The sequence below is a fragment of the Oncorhynchus kisutch genome, linkage group LG15 (assembly GCF_002021735.2).
Source record: "Oncorhynchus kisutch isolate 150728-3 linkage group LG15, Okis_V2, whole genome shotgun sequence".
In the NCBI taxonomy this organism is placed as follows: Eukaryota; Metazoa; Chordata; class Actinopteri; order Salmoniformes; family Salmonidae; genus Oncorhynchus; species Oncorhynchus kisutch.
The window spans coordinates 41,674,092-41,680,091 of NC_034188.2; the positions used below are offsets into that span (position 1 = coordinate 41,674,092).

At 41.3% G+C, this 6,000-nt stretch overlaps 1 non-coding gene across 1 annotated transcript; it reads right to left on the reverse strand.

Annotated features, from left to right (window-relative positions):
• Nucleotides 1-2,832: 2,832 nt before the first annotated feature.
• On the reverse strand, nucleotides 2,833-2,904 carry trnaq-uug (transfer RNA glutamine (anticodon UUG)). The gene has a single exon. It is a non-coding gene; the product is annotated as a tRNA-Gln (tRNA).
• Nucleotides 2,905-6,000: the final 3,096 nt, after the last annotated feature.

Genomic DNA, 6,000 nt, shown 5'->3' on the forward strand with positions numbered 1-6,000 from the left:
AAAGGGTTGAATGGTCTGCTTACTCTGCTCCACCGGGGGGGAGTCCAATCTAAAGTCAAATTAGGAATGGGCAGATGTGTTAATGTTCAATCCAAAGGAACCAAAATGTAATCGAAGCGAAGATTAGTGTTCTGTTTTTATATAATCCTATCAAATGACCATAACACCCTAAGAACAATTGTTGATTTTTTGTGCATTATCACATGTAATTTATTGCATGATCTGTAAGACTAATGGTGAAATATTTATGGGCCCTTCCTAACAATGCAGAAAAACAACGCAAGGAATAAATATACAATGATTAATGACGACTTCGCTATATACTCGGGGTACTGGGTTGATTTGCAGGAATACAAGGTAATTGAGGTATCCATGTACATTTTAGGTAGGTGTAAAGTGACTAGGCAACAGAATAGATGAGCAGTACCTGCACCGTATGTGATTTGTCAAGAGTTGGTGCAGATGGTTCTGTAGCTAATTAACTATTTAGCGGTCTTATGGCTTGAGTAGAAGTTGTTCAGGGTTCCGTTGGGTCCAGATTTGGTTCATCAGTACTCCGTTCTGTGCGGTAGAGAGAACAGCCTGATATGGGTAGTTGAAGTCTGACAATTTTTAGGGCCTTCCTCTGACATTGCCTGTGCCAGAGAGCTTGGCCCCAGTAATGTACTGGGCAGCATGCACTACACTTAAGTGCCTTGTGGTCGGGAGTTGCCATATCAAGCGGTGGATAGTCAAGATGCTGTCGGTGGTGCAGCTGTTGAACTTTGAGGGCCCATGCCAAACCTTTTCAGCCTCCTGGGGAAGAGGCGTGTAAGGCCCTTTTCACGACAGTTTGAGTGTTTTTAAATTATAAACTGGTTAGTTTGAGCCCTGAAAGCTGTGGTACATCAGACCATATGATTTGTTTCTAATGACTAATTGTCGAATTACTTTGGTAACCAGTTAATAGCAATAGAGTTCTGGATTTTATGGTATACAGTGTATAGACAATATACTATGGCTAAGGGCTATATCCAGGCACTCCTCGTTGTGTCCTGATTTACAACGGCCCTTAGCCATAATATATTGGACATATACCACACCGCATCGGGCCTTATCTAACGTCTCTAGTTCTGTAGCACTTGCTTACACGACCTGCAGAAAGTGTAAAAATTAGGCTTTCAAGAAAGCTTATACAAAATCAGCATAACTCATTTCTGATCAAAGAGCACACTTGTGCATGCCGTCAATTAAAATTTTATTTAATGAAATAACATTTTTAAATACAATCAAGTCTAAAACAACACATTTGTTGTGTGCAAGAAACGTTTCCACTGCTGTGCTGCCCATAATCAGATTGGTTATTCACCAATTATAAACTGGTTGGTTCGAGCCCTGAAAGCTGCAGACCGTGGTTTATCAGACCGTATATCATGGTTATAACAACATTTCGTTTTACTGGTCTAATTACATTCGTAACCAGTTTATAATAGCAGGAAGGCACATTGGGGGTTTGTGATATATGGCCAATATACCACGGCTAAGGGCTGTGTCCGAGTACTCAGTGTTGCGTCCTGTGTAAGAACAGTCGTTAGCCATGGTATATTTGCCATATACCACACCCTTCGGGCCTTATTGCTTAAGTGGCTTAGCATACTATGCGTAAAAGCGCAAATGCGTGAAAGTCTACAAGCTATGATCAATGTGACTCGTGATAAAGACACTTGATTTTGCGTGAAAAAAGTACTTTTGTGTGGCCATCTGACCTTTAACTTTTGTTCACAAAAGACAAGGATGGGGGAAAATAACTCCGTAGATGACCCGCGCCATCTGCCATTCCTCCGAGTCCGATCTAAGTAGACTGGATCGTCTCTTTCATCACTTAATTCTGACTTGGGCACTAGCGTGGCACTGCACGCAATGTTGTTATTAGGGTTTTGCAAACGCACCCTACCGTGCGCATCGTCCCAAGTGCTAAGAAGCTCCATCTCCTCTGCGGCGTTGCCCTTCAGATGATTTAATAGTTTCCATCTACAACAGACACCATCCGTGCGTGCATCCAAGCAACTTCCCTTATTAAAGACGCATTGGAACATCTTGACAACAGAACACAAATCCACCGGACGAGTTGTTCAATAGTAAGTCTTTCAAGTGTCTTACGCAGAGCTAGCCTCTCTGCTCCACGGACAGCTCTGAGATGCGTTACTGCTGGTCTCACACACCTCTGGCTGTCTCTGCTACCTTGATCTTCCCGTCGAAGCATAATTAGCCGTACAGGCAGGGAATGCCCGCACACCCACTCTTGTCCATTATCATTATTAGTTGATTCAGATCCAAACTCCGAGTTGTATGCTGTCGTCTTACTGATGGCACTGTTATACACGTTGCTTGACTTACAGTTGAAGTCGGAAGTTTACATAAACTTAGGTTGGAGTCAAAACTCGTTTTTCAACCACTCCACAAATTTCTTGTTAATTAACAAACTATCGTTTTGGCAAGTCGGTTAGGACATCTACATTGTGCATGACGCAAGTCATTTTTCCAACAATTGTTTACAGTCAGACTATTTCACTTAGAATTCACTGTATCACAATTCCAGTGGGTCAGAAGTGTACATACACTAAGTTGACTGCCTTCAAAGTTGACAGGAGAAGAGTATGTCACTGCATAATGAAGGTAGGTCTATCGAGATTTGAACTCGGATCGCAGGATTCAGAGTCCTGAGTGCTAACCATTACAACATAGAACTCTGTACAGAGTAATTACTGAAGTGTTCAGATTTTACTGTCATTTGTTCACGGGATGAATAGCTGGAGATGAGATGATTGGTAGGCCATGTGAATAATTCAGCACAAAATCTACCGAGATTTGAACTCGGATCACTGGATTCAAAGTCCAGAGTGCTAACCATTACACCATAGAACTGCATTCTAAATCCACTTGGCAATTGTACAGAAAAATATTCCTGCGTTTTAATTTGCAAATGTCGACTGTCATTCCTTCACGTGTTGTAAATACTTCCAACTGACAATAATCTTTGGACAGCTATATTCTAGTTCCACGAGGGAGAGTAATTCACATGGTAGGTCCTACCAAGATGTGAACTCGGATTGCATGAATCAGAGTCCTGAGGGATAACCTTTACAACATAGAACCTTGCACTGAATACTCTGTGATGGGTTAAGATTTTACTCTCCTTGGTTAACCAGAAAAACACAGAAAATATTTTCTGGTTAGAACCGGTATCAACTGGTCTACACTACCATGTAACAACTTGGAAATCTGCATATTTCCAACACAATTGATGTGATGAGGGAGAAGAAAAAAAATCTGAAATATTTTCAGTTCTTTGGGGGGCAGCAAGTTTTCAATTAAACATCTTGGAAAATTCCCGCAAAGATGTCATGGCTTTAGATGTTTCTGATAAGCTAATTTACATAATTTGAGTCAATTGGAGGTGTACCTGTGGATGTATTTCAAGGCCTACCTTCAAACGCAGTGCCTCTTTGCTTGACATCATGGGGAAATCAAAAGATATCAGCCAAGACCTCAGACAAATTGTTGTTGACCTCCACAAGTCTGGTCCATCCTTGGGAGCAATTTCCAAATGCCCTAAGGTACCAGGTTCATCTGTACAAACAATAGTACGCACATATAAACACCATGGGACCAAACAGCCATCATACCGCTCAGGAAGGAGACGTGTTCTGTCTCCTAGAGATGAATGTATTTTGGTGCGAAAAGTGCAAATCAATCCCAGAACAACAGCAAAGGACCTTGTGAAGATGCTGGAGGAAACAGGTACAAAAGTATCTATATCTAAAGTAAACCGAGTCCTATATCGACATAACCTGAAAGGCCACCCAGCAAGAAAGAAGCCACTGCTCCAAAATGGCCATAAAAAATCCAGACTACAGTTTGCAACTGTACATGGGGACAAAGATCGTACTTTTTAGAGAAATGTCCTCTGGTCTGACGAAACAGAAATAGAACTGTTGGCCATAATGACCATTGTTATGTTTGGAGGAAAAAGGGGGAGGCTTGCAAAGCCAAAGAACACCATCCCAACCATGAAGCACGGGGATGGCAGCATCATGTTGTGGGGGTGCTTTGCTGCAGGAGGGACTGGTGCACTTCACAAAATAGATGGCATCATGAGGATGGAAAATGATGGGGATATATTTAAGCAACATCTCAAGACATCAGTCAGGAATTTAAAGCTTGGTTGCAACTGGGTCTTCCAAATGGACAATGACCCCAAGCATACTTCCAAAATTGTGGCAAAATGGCTTAAAGACAACAAAGTCCAGGTATTGGAGTGGCCATCACAAAGCCCTGACCTCAATCCCATATAAAATTTGTGGGCAGAACTGAGAAAGCGTGTTCGGGCAAGGAGGCCTACAAACCTGACTCAGCAGCTCTGTTAAGAAGGAATGGGCCAAAATTCACCCAATTTATTGTGGGAAGCTTGTGGAAAGCTACCCAAAATGTTTGACTCAAGTTAAACAATTTAAAGGCAATGCTACCAAATATGTGTATGTAAACATCTGAACCACTGGGAATGTGATGAAATAAATAAAAGCAGAAATAATTATATTATTCTGACATTTCGCATTCTTAAAATAAAGTGGTGATCCTAACTGACCTAAGACAGGGAATTTTACTAGGATTAAATGTCAGGAATTGTGAAAAACTGAGTTTAAATGTATTCGGCTGAGGTGTATGTATGGGGCATACAACAATCTCATCTCTGGAGATTTTGCTGCAAAGAGACAATATATTATTTATTCTGGTATTGCCCCTATGTAGCTTGTTTCTGGTCACAGGTTCAGGAATGGTTTTTAAAAAAAAATCACAACATACTTGAAATTAACCTGATTAATCCCGTCAGTCAGAAAAAAACATTTTCAGTTATATGGCTCTAAAACTTTTACTGAATGATCTACCAATGCATTTACAGAACATATTGAAATAATAAAGGGTCTCAATGAATGATGTGCAGTGTCACATGTTTATTGTAAATTGGCACATGACCAGAGCTGTTTACTTCCTGGTTGCACCATGAGAAGAGGATGGCTGCATCAAAGCTCCCAAACAACAGGTTAGTAAAGTATGTTAACATAAAGATAGGACAAAGATTTTTGGTACACATCATCTTTAAGGTGTCTAGTATTGATATATGCATTTGCAATTACTCAACTCTGTTCAGTGTGGTTATAGAATGTGTAAACATGTTGACGGCAACAATAGTGACCGGGGGGATAACACAGTGCATATTGGTATTTACATAGTTATACACATACCATGTTATTGTTTTACCTAACTTTATACTCTGTTCTTTCTTTTAGTTTCACTTTGAGTCAAGTTCTGGATATGTTTAATCTAGGTGACTGCCCAGACAAGGCATGCAACATTGCAGTTATCCCTCAAAATGAGAAAGATGCTGTCCTGAGTGATTGTGATAGCGATGGGTCAGATATGGACTATGGACAGGCCATTTGCCAGCCAGGCTGTTGAATGCATATGCTGAACCTATGCAAACTGATCATGACAGGAACAACGTTATCAGTGATTATGACCCACCCCCTCCATTGTTGATAATGGGCCTCTACCAGCCAGAGGGTCCAGTCAGAAGAGCCAAGGGCCTCTACAAGCCATAGGGGTCAGCCAGAAGAGCCAAGGGAAAAGTTGCGGGTGGTCAAAAATAAAGATTGAGTGTTCAAACGATCGAAGAGGCCTGCCACCGATGTTATTCCAAAACACATAGTATTCAGCCCAAAAATGCAAAAGTTTGGCACGAAACCACTGAGCCATGGAAGGAGATCATTACTGGCCGCTACTGTTGAAGATCAGGCAAGATATAACAAAGCTTCTCGCTGGCCAATCAACACGATGCACCGGTTCAGGAGAAGCCGTCATTGTGAAAAATGTACTACCTATGCATGTGAGAAATGCAAAGCGCCACTGTACATAGAGGGCTTCAAGATATACCATGGATAGTAGAAAAGGAGATGAGAGCGA